The 18,419-nt window shown below is 44.2% G+C and overlaps 1 protein-coding gene and 1 non-coding gene across 3 annotated transcripts in view; one reads left to right on the top strand and one right to left on the bottom strand.

Annotated features, from left to right (window-relative positions):
• The window catches only part of ADGRA1 (adhesion G protein-coupled receptor A1), a 679,465-nt gene that overhangs the window by 598,903 nt on the left and 62,143 nt on the right, over window positions 1-18,419 (top strand). The window lies entirely within an intron of this gene.
• LOC114810461 lies at window positions 11,075-11,212 on the bottom strand. The gene has a single exon (XR_003758160.1). It is a non-coding gene; the product is annotated as a small nucleolar RNA SNORA7 (small nucleolar RNA).

Below are 18,419 nucleotides of genomic sequence, written 5' to 3'. Positions count from 1 at the left end.
CTCTGCCACTTATCGGCTGCGTGACTGTGGGCAAGTCACAACTTATCTGGGCCTCAGTTACCTCATCTGTAAAATGGGAATTAAGACTGTGAGCCTCATGTGGGACAACCTGATTACCCTGTATACCCCAGCGCTTAGAACAGTGATCTGCACATAGTAAGCGCTTAATCAATACCAACATTATTATTATTATTATTATAGAGGGATTTCAGAGTTGGTGAGGGTAGAGATTGTACAGTGAGTAGAGATGATGAGATCAAGTGTGTGTCCAAGTTGGTGAGTGGGCAAGGTGAGGTGCAGCAGGAAGTCACAGAAGTTGAGGAGTGATAGAAAGCAGGCAGCGGAAGGGTCATCAAGGATCATCCATATGGATATTGAAATCCACAAGGATCAGTGAAAGGTTGGAAAAAGAGAGTTGGAATACAAGAAAGAGATTGAAATGGTGATGAGGTGAGAGAAATCCCTGCTGTTTTCCTCTCAGGTTTCTGGTGGGGTACTCATCCCCACGTTGGGATTTTTCTCTTGGAAAATCAAGGGATTGTCCCAGTAGTTAGGGGAGCTGCCTGCCTCGGGCAACAGAGCTGGACTTTGCCATTAGCCCAAACTTTCTGATATGGTGGAGTGGAGGGTGTCAGATGCTATTTTACAACAACATAAGAGTGCAGCATGCCTGGTCTAGTGGAAAGAGCACAGGTTTGGGAGTCGGGAGAACTGGATTCTAATCCCGGCTCCACCAATTGCCTGTTGTGTGACCTTGGGCAAGTCACTGAACTCTGTGACTCAGTTTCATCACCTTTGAAATGGGGATTAAATAACTCTGCTCCCTATTCCTTAGTTAGTAATAGCATTTATTAAGTGCCAAATTGCACACTGAGCAGATGAATCAATCATTCATATTTATTGAGCACTTATTTTGTGCAGCACACTATACTAAGCACTTGGGAGAGTACAGAAAGAATAATAGCGATGGTAGACTTGTTCCCTACCCACACAAATTATAGGGGCTAGAGGAAAATGCAGAGGCGGCCATGTCAGGCAAAGCCAACAAAGGAAAATATCCAAAACCAAACGCCAGATCCAGAAATCATTAATTCCGAGGGTGAGGAAAAATGACTCAAAGTTCATTAAAAGTTCTAGGATGCTTTAAGTTTTTATGATCATACAGAAATGCCTTTATTAGTGCTTTGTTCAGAGAAATAAAAGAGGTGGAAAAAAATTCTGTCATCAAACTGGGCTCACAACCCATTTAAATTCTAATCAGGGATGTACTTTTTTAGGTGAGATGTTACCTAATAAATGTATTAATAAGCATCACTGCTCCTTTATTCTGCTCGTGAATCTCTTTTTTCTCAATCTCGATAATATCAGAAATTAATATTCAGGCAGTGATCGTCTCTGATGCAATGGTGTGGAGACTTGGCAAATCAATCTCTGAGCTTCAGGGTCAGGCATATATCATTGACAGATGGATCGATTCATTTTTCGGCTCTCCTTTGTAGGCTCTTGTCAGCAGTCCACATTCATTTCTTATTTCTCCAGGTTATACTAGTTGTAGCCATACTCATCGCAGTAGTCACCGTAATAGTAGTGATAATGGCATTTATTGAGTGCCCCCTGACCGAAAAGCACTGTACTAAATGCTTGGGAAATACAAAACAGAGAATTATCATGTTCCTGCCCATAAGGAGCTTAAATTTTAATAGTGCAAATAATGATAATAATAATTGTGGTATTTGTTAACACTGGGGTAGATACAAGGTAATGGGGTTGGATATAGTCCCTGTCCCACATGGGGCTCACAGTCTTAATCCCCATTTTACAGATGAAGTAACCAGGACACAGGGACTTGCAAACAGTGACAGAGCTGGGATTAGAACCCATGACCTCTGGCTCCCAGGCCCATGCCCTTTCCAGAAGCAGCGTGGCTCAGTGGAAAGAGCACAGGCTTTGGAGTTAGAGATCATGAGTTCGAATGCCACCTCTGCCACTTGTCAGCTGTGTGACTGTGGGCAAGTCACTTAACTTCTCTGTGCCTCAGTTCCCTCATCTGTAAAATGGGGATTAAGACTGTAAACCCCACGTGGGACAGCCTGATTCCCCTGTGTCTCCCCCAGCGCTGAGAACAGTGCTCTGCACATAGTAAGTGCTTAACAAATACCAACATTATTATTATTATTATTATTATTATTATTATTATTTCCACTAGACCATGCTGCTTCCCTAAACATGAGCTCCTTGTGGGCAATGAACATGTCTAGAAGCAACTGTCAGCACATCGTGGGCAGGGAATATGTCTGTTATATTGTTGCAGTGTACTCTCCCAAGAGCTTAATACAGTGGTCTGTACATAGTAAGCACTCAATAAATGATTGACTGACTCTGTTGTATTCTCCCAAATGCTTTATGCAGTGGTCTGCACATGATAAACTCTCGATTAATTCATTCCATTGTATTTATTGAGCGCTTACTGTGTGCACAGCACTGTACTAAGACCTTGGAGAGTATAGTACAGCAATAGACAGTTACATTTCCTGCTCACAACGAGCTTACAGTCTAGAGCAGGGGAGACCTACATCAATGCAAATAAATAAAATGACAGATATATACATAAGTTCTGTGGGACTGGGGTAGGGGGATGAGAAAAAGTGAGCAAGTCAGGGTGATGCAGAAGGGAGCGGGAGATGAGGAAAAGTGGGGCTTAGTCAGGGAAGGCCTGTTGGAGGACATGTGCCTTCAGTAAGGCTCTGAAGCAGAGAGAAAAATTTTCTGGCGTATTTGAGAAAGGAGGGCATTCCAGGCCAGAGGCAGGATGTGGGCCAGGGGTCGGCGGTGGGACAGGTGAGATGGAGGCACAGTGAGGAAGTTAGAGGCACCAGAGGAACCAAGCTTGAGGGCTGGGTTGTAGAAGGAGAGAAGCGAGGTGTGGTAGGAGGGGGCAAGGTGATGGAGAGCTTTAAAGACAATGGTGAGGCTTTTTGTTTGATACAGAGGTGGATAGGTAACCACGGGAGATTTTTGAAGAGGGGGGTGACAAGTCCTGAACATTTTTGTAGAAAGATGATCTGGGCAGCCGAATGAGAGGTCCACAAGGAGGCTGATGCAGTATGTACTTGAGAGATTACAGTACAACAGAATTAGTGAAAATGTTCCCTGCCCATAATGAGCTTACAGTCTAGAAGGGGAGTCGGACATTAATATGAATAAATTATTTATAGTATATAAATTAAAGATATGTACCTAAGTGTTGTGGGCTTGGGGATATGGTGAATATCAAATGTCCATAGGTCACAAATCCAAGTGCATTGGGAGAGCGAGCCAGGGAAAAGAGGGCTTAATCAGGGAAGGCCTCTGGGAGGAGTTGTCGATTCCTCCTCACCCCCTTGGCTACATCCTTGTCTCTGGTTTCTGCCAAAGTTTTAAACACTTTTTATTTCCCCAGGTTATACTATTCGTACCTGTAGTCATCTGCTAAATATACTAAAGTTGTGGTTGGTATTTATATTTTAGTAATGTTGGTATTTGTTAAGTATTTATTATGTGCCAAGCACTGCTCTAAACACTGACACTGTTTTAAGTAAAACTTCTCAAGTAGCTTCACAAGCCGGCATTGACTCTGGATTCGGGGATTTGTTCATTTAGCCTTGCCAAACTTGCTGTTGCTCATTTTTCGGTTTGGCCCAGTTCTACCTGATTAAAGATGCCTATGAGTTATTTAACATGGAACTTCCTGTTTGAGTTGGACCCTTGTGTATGCAGAACAAAGTGCAGAATATTTCCATTTTTGTTTGGGCCTGGACTAGTCCTAGCTAGTGGTATCTGGGTTCTACATTGGCATACAACAAAACAGTTTGGAATGGTTTGGAATAGATGTGAAATCTGGAATTCCTCAGAATTAGAAAACATTTCACTTTCCTTCAACGTGGTTCACCCACTGGGGCAAACCTCTCCTCGAGGCAGTTGATAGTGAGTGTTGCTTTATTCACCCCCTGCCATTGTGAGTAAAATCAGTGAGAATCAACAAGTGATCCCTGAGGGAAGTGTCAAAAAAAATCAACAGGGCTTCCTTGGGTACTGACCGGATCAAATGCAACCACTGTAGTCCTACTTTAGCTTTGGGCTTATAGCCTGCTGACTGACCTAGAGATTATGCAGAATTGTTGTATGTACACACACACACTCATATACATATGCATGTATATGTATATTAATTCAAGTGTATTTATTGAGCTCTTACTATGTGCAGAGCACTCTACTAAGGTATTGGAAGAATCCAGTACAACAATAAACAGACACATTCCCTGGCATATGTATGTATACAAATGCATATAATAATAATTAATTAGTATATACCTAGACATATGCATGTAAACATATACCCGTACTTAGCAACGTGGCATAGTGGATAGACCACGGGCCTAGGAGTCAGAAGGACCTGAGTTCCAAACCCAGCTCCGCCAATTGTCTGCTGTGAGACCTTGGGGAAATCACTTCACTTCTCTGAGCCTTAGTTCCCTCATCTGTAAAATGGGGAGTAAGACTGTGAGTCCTATGTGAGACAGGGACTGTGTCCAACCTGATCATATCGGATCTACCCCAGCACTTAGAACAGTGCCTGGCAAATAGTAAGCACTTAACAAATACCACAGTTATTATAATTATTATTATTATTGCAGATTTGAGGGGGGTGGGCGGTACCCAGGGGAGAGAGGGAAACAGCAGAGAAGCCTAATAGAAGGAGCCTAGATCTAGGATTCAGAAGACTTGGGTTCTACTTCTAAATCAGACACTTATCTGTTGTGTGATCTTGGTCATCACTCAACTTCTCTATGCCTCAATTTCTTCATCAGTAAAATGGGGATTCAATATCTGTTTTCCCTCCTTCTTAGACTGTAAGTACCCTACCAGACAGGGACTGTGTCTAACTTGATTGTCATGTATTGACTGCAGTACTTAGTACAGTCCTGGGCGAATAATAAGTGCTTAACACATAACAGAATTAGTATTGAAGATAGAAAGAGGGGCTGAGAGCTGCCCTTATTTGTAAATATGATACTGGTGATGAAAAGGTTCTAAGTGTGTGAATTGTTTAAAAGAAGCAGTGTTGCCTAGTGGATAGGCCGCAGGCCTTGGTTCTAAGCCCAGTTGGCCACTTCTCTGCTGTGTGGCCTTGGGCAAGTCACTTAACTTCTCTGGGCCTCAGTTCCCTTATCTGGAAAATGGGGGTTAAGACCACTGCTTTTCCCCCTTCTAGACTGTATGCTCATTGTAATCAGGGGACATGTCTACCAACTATTTTATATTGTATTTTCCCAAGTGCTTAATAAAGTGCTCTTAACACAGTAAGTGAGAAACAGCATGGCTTAGTGGAAAGAGCACAGGCTTGAGAGTAAAAGGTCATGAGTTCTAATTCTGGCTCTGCCACTTGTCAGCTGTGTGACTTTGGGCAAGTCACTTAACTCTCTGTGCTTCAGTTACGTCATCTGTAAAATGGGGATTAAGACTGTGAGCCCTGCATGGAACAACCTGATTACCTTGTATCTACCCGAGTGCTTAGAATAGTGCTTGGCACATAGTAAGTGCTTAACAAATGCCATCATTATTAATAAATATAATTGATGATAATGAGGAGGAGGAGGAGTAATGGGTGGTCTGTATGAGAACCAAAGCCAGTGCTCTTTGGAAGGAAAAGCAGGATCCATTTTTTTCCCTTTAAAGGTGGTAAGGTTCACCCCCCCAATTTCAATCAGGGGGAGATTTCAAGGGGCGGTTTGGGGTTCCGACTTGCCTGAATAAGCTGAAAAGCCAGCGATGTGTAGTCTGACAGGCTGGGTCTCTGGGAATGGGATGGCGTGCTCATGGAAACAGCCTGAAAGGAGCTAGACATTTCCCAAATTGACAGACTGTTTGCTCAGAGAGCCGGGGCTCCGCGATGCTCTCTGGTCTCCACCATCTGCTGGGACTCCGGGGCTTTGTTGAAACATCCAGGGTGGGGAACACCGAAATAATCTAACTGCCAATCAGACGGCGGGGAAGCAGTGTGGCCTGGTGGATAGAACGCAGACCTGGGAGTCAGAAAGACCTGGGTTCTGACCCCAGCTCTGCCACACGTCTGTTGTGTGTCCTTGGGTAAATCATTCATTCAGTCGTATTTATTGAGCGCTTACTGGGTGTGGAGCACTATACTAGCACTTCATTTAACTGCTATATCTGTTATATTGTTAAATTGCACTCTCCCAAGTGTTTTGTATAGTTCTCTGCACACAGTAAGAGCCCCAAAAATACGATTGACTAGCTGACTCTACCAAGTACTTAGTACAGTGTTTTGCACACAGTAAGTGCAATAAATACAATTGATTGATTGGTTAATTGATACTGGGTCAGATTGGAGGAGTCAGTGATGGCACTTGCAGTCTGCAGGCCCCCATACACATGACAAATGTCACACATTAAGCCAGGCATGTAGACTAATGTGATGTGCTACATGCAGCATTTTACCTCCTTCTGGCTCCTTTCCTTTCCTTTCATTTCCTTTCCTTTCCTTTCCTGTCCTTTCCTTTCCTTCCTTTTCCTCTCCTTTCCTTTCCTATCCTGTCATGTCCTTTCTTTCCTTTCCTGTCCTGTTCTGTCCTTTCCTATCCATTCCCTTCCTTTCCTTCCCTTTCCTTTCCATTCCCTTCCTTTCCTTCCCTTTCCTTTCTTGTCTTCTCCCCCTGATGACAAGCCCTACTCCCAAGCCAAAGAACTAGATGGCAGGAACCTACGTGGAGAGAGACCCAACACTGAAAATATAAACCCTCCACACTTGAGCGGGAGATGTGTCTGCTAATTTTGTTGTATTGTTCTCTCCCAAGCACTTAGTATGGTTCTCTGCACACAGTAAGTGCTCAATAAATACCATTGATTGATAAAAGCATATGTACCAGATAGGACAGACAAGGTGGAAACCAGACTATTGGGTATAGGACGGGAAGAACGGTCACTCTAGGCCAGATTCTGCTGGATCCTGAGACTTTTCCTTTTTTAAAAGATTAGCTAGACTCTCTATAAGGACCCTAATGCTTTCAAGCTTCAGGGAAAACGTTTGCTATGCTGATTTCCTGTGTACAAAAAGCAGTCCAGTTTCTAATTCATTCAATCGTATTTATTGAGCGCTTATTGTGTGCAAAGCGCTGTACCAATTAAACTAAGCGCCCACCACAGAGGGTTAGGTACATGTTTTATACTTAGGCACTTCACCTTTCTGAGATTTGTTTTACTATCTGTCCCTCTGCTGGATTGTAAATTTTTTAAGAATAGGATTCATTTCCACTTATTCTGTTGTACTCTCTCAAGTACTGAATGCAGTGCTCTGTCCACACAGTAAGTGCTCAGTAAATACCATTGATCTACTAACTGATGGCCTGCCAAGCTGTGCAAACATGACCAAAACAGCAGGTTGCATTTCCCATTTTGTCTGACTGCAATTGAGGCTGCCAACATTTGCACCCCTAGGATATATCCTCAGTCTCTCACTCTCTGCCAATTCTCGCTTCTAGTAGACAGAGTTGGTGGGCGAATCCATCCCATCTGGAAAAATCCTCATTTTGCCTAAAAGGGAGCAAATTTGTCTTCTAATGAGGGACACAGCATGGCCTAGTGGAAAGAGCCCGGGCCTGGGAGCCAAAGAGCCTGGGTTCTAATCCTGGCTCCGCCACTTGTCTCCTGTGGGACCTTGAGCAAGTCACTTCACTTCTCTGTGCCTCAGTTCTTTCTTTAAATCCTGTCGAGTCGTTTCTGATTCGTAGTGATTTAGTGGATTAACCTGTAGAGTTGGTAAAAAAAAATTATGGAAGTGGTTTAACATTGTCTTCATAACTTCTCTGTGCCTCATTTACTTCCTCTGAAAACGGGGATTAAGATCATGAGCCCCATGTGGGACATGGACTTTGTCTGGATGACTGGATTATCTTGTTCTAATCCCGGGTCTGCCACTTGTCTGTTGTGTGACCTTGGGGAAGTCACTTCACTTCTCTGTGCCTCAAGTGCCTCATCTGTAAAATGGGGATTAAAAATGTAAAGCCCCACATGGGACAACCTGAGTACCCTGTATCTATCCTAGTGCTTAAAACAGTGCTTGGCACATAGTCAGTGCTTAACAAATACCATTATTATTATTATTATCATTATCATTACCCTAACACTATTAAAGACTGAACAAGTACCATTTTTAAAAAAATCAGGGCCTGGCCAATTGTAAGTAAAGAGTTTGAGATCTTTGGAATTGCTTGGAAGGGGAGGAGCAGGCCGTATGCCATTTAAAATGTGAGATTTTATTATACACTGTTTTTTGTGGCACTTAGATAATTTTTTTTTCTAGCTAAATCCTAACATTCTTACTAAATGGCTTCTTACTGCTCATTAGGTGTGTTTGTGTATTTCTAAATCAATAAAATAAAATAAATTGTGGTATTTGTTAAACACTTACTATGTGCAAAGCACAGTTCTAAGCGCTGGGGGATACAAGGTGATCAGATTGTCCCATGTGGGGCTCACAGTTTTTTAATCCCCATTTGACAGATGAGGTAACTGAGGCACAGAGAAGTTAAGTGACTTGCCCAAGGTCACACAGCTGGCTACTGGCAGATCCGGGATTAGAACCCGTGACCTCTGACTCCCAAGCCCCCACTCTTTCCACTGAGCCACGCTGCTTCTCTTTCTGAACATTTGCAGAAATGGAATCTCTCCCATTTCTGCATTTGCACTGAGCGACGCTGCTTTCTAGACAGTGGTCCTCTCATTCCTCTTCATTGATTTAAAAAAACGTGGTACCCCTTCTGTAACTTTGCCAAGCTCGTAGATCTAATGATGTGAAGCAGTGTGCCTACCAGATAGGGCAGACCAGCTGAAAGCCAGTCTGTCCGGTGTAGGACCAGACGAATGGTCACCCTAAACCAAATTCTGCTGGATATCAAGGCTTCTCCCTGGGGAGAAGATTAGATCGATCCTTTAGAGAGACCGTATTGCTTTCGAGCTTCAGGGAAACAATTTGCTATGCTGCATTTCCTTTACACAAAAGGCAGCCTAGTTTCTAATTAAATTTAGATCCCTCCACAGCATGTAGGTCCATATCTTTATACTTGAGTACTTCTATCCCATGAGTATCGGAGTCAGAAGGTCCGACTTCTAATTCCAGCACCTCCATTTGTCTTGCTATGTGACCTTTGGAAAGTCACTTCACTTATCTGTGCTTTGGTTATCTCATCTGTAAAATGGGGATTAAATCCTGCTCCCCTCCTACTTAGACTTTTAGCCTCACGTGGGACAGGGACGGTGTCCAGGTTTACATCCTATATATTTTATCTGTCCCAGAGCTTAGTACCATGTGTGGCATATAACAAACATTTAACAAGTATCATAATTATTCATGATGTCAATCTAGGTCACTTAAGCCTGAGAGATGTGAAAAAGAGAACAAGAAACTGCTTAGAAGTCTTCAAAATGGAAATATTTGTCAAGTGCATTATGTGTTCCGTATACATCATGGGATAATCCAGATAACCTCATCTATATTGGTGCTGGCCTCAATGTAACCTTTTAAACTGAAAAGATAGTAACCTTAATGTTGATCTCTCATTTCTAGCTGAGAGTTTTGTCGGTGTGAATTTAGCACTCCCAATGTCTTTCGATCTAGCATCAAATTAAATTCCATCCTGGGGAAGGATACTGGAGTCTCTCCCATTTCTGCACAACAGTCAGAGCTTCTTCATTTGTGGGAGAGAGGGCAGAAGCAGTAGAAACAGAAATACTACTTATAATAGTATTTGTTAAGCACTGTCTACCCTTTTAGACTTCAAGTTCAATGTGGGCAAGGAATCTGTTCCTTGTTGTATTGTACTCTCCCAAGCTTTTAGTACAGAACGCTGCACACAAAAAACACTCAATAAATACAATTGACTGACTGTATTAAGTGCTGGGGTAGATACGAGCTAATCCAGTTGGACACAATCCATGTCCCACTTAGGTCTCGCAGTATTAGTACTCCTTTTAAAGGTGAACTAACTGAGGCAAAGAGAAGTGAAGTGACTTGCTTAAGATCACACAGCACACATGTGGCAGAGCAGAATTAGAACCCAGGTCCTTCTGACTTCTTGGCCCCTGCTCTATCCATTAGGCAAGCTAAACCCTAAGGTTGATGCAGCATAATCAGGTTGGATAAAATCCCTGTCCCACATGGGGCACACAGTCTAAGTAGAAGGGAGATCAGGTATTGAATTCAATAAAGCCTTGAAGTCGGGAAGACTCATTGTTTGTCAGTTTTGAGTAGGAAAAACTTTCCAGGCCAGAGGCAGGCCATGGGGCCTGGCGTCGGCCAGGGGTCGGCAGTGAGATAAGGGAGCGCGAGGTACAGTGAGAAGGTTAACCTTAGAGGAGCCAAGTGTGCAGGTTGGGTTGTAGTAGGAGAAAAGCGAGGTGAGGTAGGAAGGGGCAAGGTGATGGACTGCTTTAAAGCCAATGCTGAGGAGTTTTTGTTTGATGTGATGGTGCATGGGCAACCACTGGAGTTTTTGAGGAGGGGGGGGTGACATGTCCTGAACGTTTCTGAAGGAAAATGATCCGGGCTGGAGAGTAAAGTATGACCTGGAGGAGGAGGCTGAGGGGTCAGCGAGGAGGCTGATGCAGTAATCCCGGCAGGATAGGAAGAGTAATTATATTAATGTAGTAGTACTTTGGATGGAGAGGAAAGGGTGGATTTTAACGATGTTGTGAAGGTGGAACTGACAGGACTTAGTGATGGATTGAATACGAGGGTTGTATGAGAGAGAGCAGTCAAAGATTATGTCAGGGTTATGGGCTTGTGAGACAGGAAGGATGGTGGTGCTGTTTACAGTGATGGGAAAGTCAAGGGGAGGACAGGATTTAGGTGGGAAGATAAGGAGCTCTCTTTTGGACATGTTAAGCTTGAGGTAACAGGAGGGCATCCAAGTAGAGATGTATGTACTTATCTGATGTATTTATCCTGTATCATTGTTGTTAACCTCAGTCTCCACCCTCGACTTTCTCCCATGCCGCTGCTGCCCAGCACAGGTGAGTTTTGCCTTGTAGCAGATTGTCTTCCACTTGCTAGGTACTGACCAAGCTAGGAATGGAATGGATAGGCCTCTTCTTGACTCTCCCGCCCAGAGTCGAGACTGATAGAGGACTAGAAACTCTCCAGCTGCGACCCTGAGAGGTGATCCTGTATCATACTTGGATTCAATTAGATGCCGTACTGTATAAAAGAAGCTCTAGTTTACTCAAAATGAGCTGGACCTGACTGGCAGGGGAATCTCTGCCTCGCAACCACCTCTCCCCAGCATGGAGTAGTGGATAGAGCATGGGCCTGGGAGACAGAAGGTCATGGCTCCTATGTGTCCTTGCCTCAGTTACCTCATCTATAAAATGGGGATTAAGACTGTGAGCTCTGCTAAACTACTGTGTCAGCCTTCTCTCTGATCTCCCTTCCTCCTCTCTCTCCCCGCTCCAGTCTATTCTTCACTCCGCTGCCCGGCTCATCTTCCTGCAGAAACGCTCTGGGCCTGTCATTCCCCGTCTTAAAAACCTCCAGTGGTTGCCTGTCAACCTCCGCACAAAACAAAAACTTCTCACTCTAGGCTTCGAGGCTCTCCATCACCTTGACCCTTCCTACCTCTCCTCCCTTCTCTCTTTCTACCGCCCACCCCGCACGCTCCGCTCCTCCGCCGCCCACCACCTCACCGTCCCCCGGTCTCGCCCGTCCCGCCGTCGACCCCCGGGCCACGTCCTCCCGCGCTCCCGGAACCCCCTCCCTCCTCACCTCTGCCAAACTCTCTTCCCCTCTTCAAAACCCTTCTTAAAGCTCACCTCCTCCAAGAGGCCTGCCCAGACTGAGCTCCCCTTTTCCCTCTGCTCCCTCTACCCCCTTCACCTCTCCGCAGCTAAACCCTCTTCTCCCCCCTTTCCCTCTGCTCCTTCCCCTCTCCCGTCCCATCCCCTCAGCACTGTACTCGTCCACTCAACTGTATATATCTTCATCACCCTTTTTATTTTGTTTAATGAGATGTACATCACCCTGATTCTGTTTATTTGCTATTGTTTTAATGAGATGTCCTTCCCCTTGACTCTACTTATTGCCATTGTTCTTGTCTGTCGGTCTCCCCCGATTAGACCGTAAGCCCGTCAAAGGGCAGGGACTGTCTCTATCTGTTACCGATTGGTACATTCCAAGCGCTTAGTACAGTGCTCTGCACATAGTAAGCGCTCAATAAATACTATTGAATGAATTGAATGAATGAATGAATGTGGTACAGGGACTGTGTCCAACCTGATTTGCATGTAACCACCCCAGCACTTAGAACAGTGCTTGGCACATAATAATGTTGGTGTTTGTTAAGCGCTTACTGTGTGCCGAGCACTGTTCTAAGCACATAGTAAGTGCTTAATAAATACCAAAGATGTCTTGAATGCAAGAGGAAATGTGAGACTGTGGAGAGAGAGTGATATCAAGGCTGGAAATGGAGATTTGGGTGTCATCTGCCTAGAGGTAGTAGTTGAGGCCATGGGAGCAAATGAGTTCTCTGAGGGAGTGGATGTAGATGGAGAATAGAAGGGGACCCAGAACTGAACCTCGAGGGATCTCCACAGTTAGGGGATGGGAGGCAGAGGAGGATCCCACGAAAGAGACTGAGAAAGTATGGCCAGAAAGATGAGGAGAACCAGGAGAGGATAGAATCAGTGAAGCCAAGAGATGGGAGTTATACTGAAGGATGTAGACTAAGTGTACAGTAATTCTCCATTCTGTGTTCTGGCTCAGATTCATCATTATTCCCTAATTAGTCTCTCATCTTCCAACCCTACAATTCACCCAGCTTCCAATTTAGCACTTCTGAACCACCTAAGTGGTTGTGTACACCTCCTTTCACCTCCATCACACTTGTGCATATAGAGAAACAGCACTGCCTGGTGGAAAGAGCACAGATCTGGGAGTCAGAGGACCTGGGTTCTAATCCAGGCTCCACCACTTACCTGCTGTGTGACCTTGGGCAAGTCATTCAACTTTTCTGTACCTCAGTTACCACATCTATAGAATGGGGATTATTAATAATAATAGTGATAATAATTGTATTTGTTAAGAGCTAAGAGACGTAAGAGAAGTAGCTGACAAGTGGCAGAGCCAGGATTAGAACCCCTGTCCTCTGACTCCAAATCCCGGGCTCTTTCCACTAAGCCACACGTAAGTGAGCCCCACGTGGGACATGGACTGTGCCCAACCTAATTGGCTTGTATCTACCCCAGAATTTAGCATCGTCCCTGACGCGTAGTCTTGTCTTGTCTTATGCTGTCGAGTTGTTTCCGACCCATAGCGACTCCAGGGACACATCTCTCCCAGAACGCCCGGCTTCTATCTGCAATCATTCTGGTAGTGGATCCCTAGAGTTTTCATGATAAAAATACAGAAGTGGTTTGCAATCGCCTTTGTCCGTGCAATAAACTTGAGCCTCCACCCTAGACTCTCTCCCATGCCACTGCTGCCCAGCACCCGGGAATTTTGACTGGTAACAGATTGCCTGCCACTTGCTAGTGTCGAGTCCAAAAAAAAAACAAACAAGTAATATCAGCATAGCTCAAAGGTGGTTTTTTTTTATTGCAATATTTAATACTGATCTGTATGAGTGAGGATGGATAGAGTCTGTTGCCCTAAAAGAGGTCTCAACCTCAACCATGACACATATTAAACACTTAATAAATACCATTAAAAATATTTATAGCCTATTACCGCCTTCTAGCTGTGATTTATTTTAGTGTCCATTTTCTCCTCTGGAGTGTAAGCTCCTTAAGGGTGGGGCTCATTTCTACTATTGTAATGTCTTTAGTGATTAGTACAGTAATTGCTCAATACTGTAAATGCTCAATAAATACTATTAACTGCAATTTTGATTGACCATAATGCATTAGACCTCTACTTGATGAGGCAATAAGGCAGGGTGTTCAAGAATCAAAGGTTTAAGGAACATACTAGCTGTGAACATTAGAACTCCCTGTAGAATCGGGTTTTAAAATGAGATGCTGTGATAATTTGATTACAGATTTCTCACCTCTTGTGTTAGATTTACACCACTAGGGATCTTTTTTTTTTTTGATGGTATGTTAAGCGCTTACTATGTGCCAAGCACTGTTCTAAGCACTAGGATAGATACAAGGTTATCTGGTTGTCTCACTTGGGGCTCATAGTCTTGATCCCCATTTTACAGATGAGGTAACTGAGGCACAGAGAAGTTTTGTGACTTACCCAAAGTCACACAGCTTGACAACTGGTGAAGCCAGGATTAGAACCCACAACCTCTGACTCCCAAGCCTGAGCTCTTTTCCACTAAGCCATGCTACTGCTTTTCTTTTGCCTAAATTGTTTTTCCCTATTTTCAAACATCTTCCTAATTCAAAGCCACATTTTTAGACTAAGTGCTCCATCCCATTTCCTTGGTAAGAATGATTTGAGTTCTACACCCACTAGTCATTCAATAAATACTAATGATGATGATTAAATACCAATCCAAGGATTCTGAATAACTTGCTATGATTAAAATTCTGTTACTCCTTACACCTTGTTTAAGAATCCATTAAGCACAACACCCCATTTCATACTGAGTTGATGCTCTTTGTACAATGAAGAATAAGATAAAAGTGTTAAAATACAATAGAAGGAACTCTGCTTGAGTTGTTTCCTAGCGTATTAAGTGCAGCTAAAAGATAATAATAATGTTGGTATTTATTGAGCGCTTACTATGTGCAGAGCACTGTTCTAAGCGCTTGGGGAGATACAGGGTAATCAGGTTGTCCCACATGAGGCTCACAGTTAATCCCCATTTAACAGATGAGGTAACTGAGGCACAGAGAAGTGAAGTGACTTGCCCACAGTCACACAGCTGACAAGTGGCAGAGCTGGGATGGATGTCAAGTGCTTATTATTAGCATTATTATCATTGTTATCATCATCATTGTGATTATTATCATTGTGGTATTTGTTAAGCACTTACTATGTGTCAAGCACTGTTCTAAGTGCTGCGGTAGATACAGTTCATTCAATCATATTTACTGAGCGCTTACTATGTGCAGAGCACTGTACTAAGCACTTGGAATGTACAGTTTGGCAACAGAGACAATCCCTGCCCAACAACGGGCTCACAGTCTAAAACAGTGTGCTGAGCACCATTCTAAGCACTGAGGTCTAGTCTTATGCCGTCAAGTCATTTCCGACCCATGGCGACTCCATGGACACATCTCTCCCAGAACGCCCCACATCCATCTGCCATTGTGCTGGTAGTTTATCCATAGAATTTTCTTGGGAAAGTTACAGAAGTGGTTTAACATCACCATTTTCAGCACAGTAAACTTGAGTCTCTCCCTTCATCTCTTTCCCGTGCCGCTGCTGCCCAGCACAGGGGAGTTTTGATTTGCAGCCGATGGCCTGCCACTCCCTCGCCACTGGCCAAGCTAGGATTGGAATGGGTATGCCTCGGCCTGACTCTTCCTCCCGTAGCCGAGGCTGGTAATAATAATAATAATGTTGGTATTTGTTAAGAGCTTACTATATGCCAGCATTGTCAGCTGGATGACTGTGGGCAAGTCAGTTCACTTCTCTGGGCCTCAGTTCCCTCATCTGTAAAATGGGGATGAAGACTGTGAGCCTCACGTGGGACAACCTGATTACCCTGTATCTACCCCAGTGCTTAGAACAGTGCTCTGCATATAGCAAGCGCTTAACAAATACCAACAGTATTACAGGGTAATCAGGTTGTCCCACATGACGCTCACAGTCTTAATCCCCATTTTACAGATGAAGTAACTGGGCACCGAGAAGTTTAGTGACTTGCCCAAAGTCACCCAGCTGAGAGGTGGCAGAAGAGGGATTAGAACCCATTACCTCTGACTCCTAAGCCTCTGCTCTTTCCACTGAGCCACGCTGCTTCTCTAGAGGACTGCCATCCTGAAGTAGATACAAGTAAATCAGGTTGGACATGTGAGATGAGTCCCACATTGATCTCATCTCTTTTACCGTGAGGTCCTTTATCTCCCTGCGCCCCAGATCAGGCAAAGCGGAGGTGGGAGGCCTCTGGATAGTGGGATATCCCTGATTCTGTTAGATGATGCCACTTTCCTTTGTGCCCATGCAGAATCCACTTGCTCCAATTGAGACGTCACCCCTCTAGACTATAAGCTCCTTGTGGGCAGAGAACAAATCTACCAATTGTGTTGCATCGTCCTCTCCCAAGCACTCATTCATTCATTCATTCATTCATTCAATAATATTTATTGAGCGCTATGTGCAGAGCACTGTACTAAGTGCTTGGAATGTACATATCAGTAACAGAGACAGTCCCTGCCCTTTGACGGCCTTACAGTCTAATCGGGGGAGACGGACAGACAAGAACAATAGCAGTGCTCTCTGCAGTCAGTAAGTGCTCAATAAATACCACTGAGCCATCGATTGCAGTCTCAGAGACAAGGTTCGATGTGCAGCCCGCCTTATCCTCCCCTCCCTCTTGGCCGCTGAGTCAGACTTGAGCTCCGTTATGCCAATTCTGTCATATACTCCCAACTGCTTAGTGCAGTGTTCTGCCCACAGTGAGCATTCAATAAATATGCATTCATTCAGTAGTATTTATTAAGCGCTTACTATGTGCAGAGCACTGTACTAAGTGCTTGGAATGTACAAATCAGTAACAGATAGAGACAGTCCCTGCCCTTTGACGGGCTTACGGTCTAATCGGGGGAGACGGACAGACAAGAACAATAGCAATAAATAGAATCAAATATGATTAGTTGATCGACTGATTGATGGAGCTCCAAATGGAATGGGATCGGGCTTGGCTGGATCCATCCTCTCTCAGTGTGCAGAGCTCTGTCAATCAATCAATTTAGCAATTGTTTGTACTAAGTGCTTACTGTGTGCAAAGCAATGTACTAAGCACTTGGGAAAGTTCAATAGAGTATGTAGACACGATCCTTGCCCTCTGGGAGCTTGTAACCTCCCAGTGGAGACAGACACTGAAATCGATTACAGATAGGGGAAGCAAACAAAGAAAAATGTATCCATGATATGTATTAATAATAATGATGATGGTGATATTTGTTTAAGTGCTTACTGTGTGTCAAGCACTGTTACAGAGAAGCAGCGTGGCTTAGTGGAAAAAGCCCGGGTTTGGGAGTCAGAGGTCGTGGGTTCTAATCACGGCTCCGCCACTTGTCAGCTGTGTGATCTGGGGCAAGTCACTTCACTTTTCTGTGCCTCAGTTCCCTCATCTGTAAAATGGAGATGAAGACTGTGAGCTCTACGTGGGATGACCTGATTACCCTGTATCTATCCCAGCACTCAGAACAGTGCATGGCACATAGTCAGTGCTTAATAAATACCAACATTCCCCCAATTAGACTGTAAGCCCATCATTGGGCAGGGATTGTCTCTGTTGCCCAATTGTACATTCCAAGCGCTTAGTACAGTGCTCTGCACATAGTAAGTGCTCAATAAATACTATTGAATGAATGAATGAACTGTTCTAAGTACTGGAGCAAATACAAGCTAATCAGATTGGACACAGTCCATGTCCCACATGGGGCTTCCAGTCTTCATTCCCATTTAACAGATGAGGGAACTGAGGCACAGAGAAGTGAAGTGACATACCCAATGTCCCACAGCAGACAAGTGGTGGAGCTGGGATTAGAACCCAGATCCTTCTGACTCCTGGGCCCATGCTCTAGCCACTAGGTCATGCTGCTCCTTTCTGGTGGGCTAGACATTCATTCATTGATTCATTCAATTGTATTTATAATAATAATAATAATGTTGGTATTTGTTAAGCACTTACTATGTGCAGAGCACTGTTCTAAGCACTGGGGTAGAAACAGGGTAATCAGGTTGTCCCACGTGAGGCTCACAGTTAATCCCCATTTTATAGATGAGGTAACTGAGGCACAGAGAAATTGTGACTTGCCCAGAGTCACACAGCTGACAAGTGGCAGAGCTGGGAGTCGAACCCATAACCCCTGACTCCGAAGACATGAACTGGAAGGGAGGTAGAAGAGAGCTTGGTGGGGGCCACTCAGTCAGTCATATTTATTGAGCACTTACTGTGTGCAGAGCACTGTACTAAGTGCTTGGAAGAGTTCAATGCAACAATAAACGGACACATTCTCTGCCTACAACAAGTTTACAGTGGGAGGATTCCTAAGTAGCTTAGGGGATACTCGAGTATGTAGGTGATTTCTCTCCCGCTAAAACTGATTTTGTTATGGGCAGGGAATGTGTCAGTTATATTGTTCTATTGTACTTCCCCAAGCGCTTAGTACAGCACTTTGCACACAGTAAGCGCTCAATAAATACAATTGACTGAGTGACTGACTGACTGACTCAGCAGGGACAGGAAAAG

Source organism: Ornithorhynchus anatinus, chromosome 3, assembly GCF_004115215.2.
Source record: "Ornithorhynchus anatinus isolate Pmale09 chromosome 3, mOrnAna1.pri.v4, whole genome shotgun sequence".
In the NCBI taxonomy this organism is placed as follows: domain Eukaryota; kingdom Metazoa; phylum Chordata; class Mammalia; order Monotremata; family Ornithorhynchidae; genus Ornithorhynchus; species Ornithorhynchus anatinus.
This window is presented reverse-complemented; position numbering and strand designations above follow the sequence as displayed.